This window comes from Bubalus kerabau, chromosome 6 (assembly GCF_029407905.1).
Source record: "Bubalus kerabau isolate K-KA32 ecotype Philippines breed swamp buffalo chromosome 6, PCC_UOA_SB_1v2, whole genome shotgun sequence".
Classification (NCBI taxonomy): Eukaryota; Metazoa; Chordata; class Mammalia; order Artiodactyla; family Bovidae; genus Bubalus; species Bubalus kerabau.
Window position 1 is genome coordinate 40665571 of NC_073629.1, and position 1382 is coordinate 40666952.

The window sequence follows — 1382 nt, forward strand, 5'->3', positions numbered from 1 at the left end:
CTCCCCTGCCTCCTCTTCTAATGACACCATACCTTTTCAGTTGCTTACTTTCTATTTGTTTTCCTTTCTCATTCTCAATATCCTCTCCCAATCTCAGTCAGTCTTTTTTTTCCCTGATCCATTTATATAAATCTATGGGGGGGGGTACTTTTTGTTAAAATAACCTTAAAGACACAGATTAGAGTATAATTGTGTCAAATTAGTTAAGTGTAAGTAGACTATAAACAAAATCTCTAAACTGGAAATCTAATTTGGAATCCAAGCTTTGCCATTTACTATGTGAAGCTTAGAGAAAACATTAAAATCTGTAGATTGCATTTAGGTCTTCATCTGAAAAATGAGAATACTAGTACTGTTGATAAATATGAAAAAATTTCAAAAAATTACAACTACCGATGTGCATCAAGTATTACTATGTGCCTTTTCCATGTATTATCACTTTGACTCCTCACAGATACATAAATTCAGCATAGAATTATGATTATACTCAGTCTTTAAAGAAGAAACCTGAGAAACTAAGAAATGGAATAATGCAGTTTGTCCATGACTATATTTTAGTAAATGTTGACACTGAAATTCAAAACCAAGTGATCTATTAATAACACTGCAGTAAGTTTTTATCACAATTCAGTCCTTTTAATCTCCCTCACTGGGTGGTTCTAAAAAATCAAACAAAAAATTATATGTGACAATATCTTAAAATATGGAAATTTCTGTTTAGTTAATATTAATATGTTCAGAAGATTATAGAAATAGTAAGAGTTATTCCAAAATTTCCTATTTTTTCTTTCATTCTAAATAAAAATTAATACTTCTGTTAGTTTTAATTTCTGGTATTATACATTGCTTATAAATATTCAGTGCTCCTCCCTGCAGGTGAAATATACACCCCTGTCCTATTGAATTCAGGTGTGCTCATGCGATTTGCTTTGGCAATGAAATGCAAACAGAAGTAACGTTTTACTTTGAGGCTTCTATGATTGTAAAACATGTGTCAAGATGATTTTCCGATGACAGATTATAAAGTGACTAATATGAAGAATCCCCTTGTTAATCTGAGATGAACATGAGAGAGAAACTTTGTTACTGTAAGGCACTGAAAATTTTTAGCTCTTTGTTACTACAGCATAACCTATTCTCTCCTGAGTGATATAACCACTGCTGCTGCTGCTGCTAAGTCGCTTCAGTCGTGTCCGACTCTGTGCGACCCCATAGACGGCAGCCCACCAGGCTCCCCCGTCCCTGGGATTCTCCAGGCAAGAACACTGGAGCGGGTTGCCATTTCCTTCTCCAATGCATGAAAGTGAAAAGTGAAAGGGAAGTCGCTCAGTCGTGTCTGACTCTTAGCGACCCCATGGACTGCAGCCTACCAGGCTCCTCCG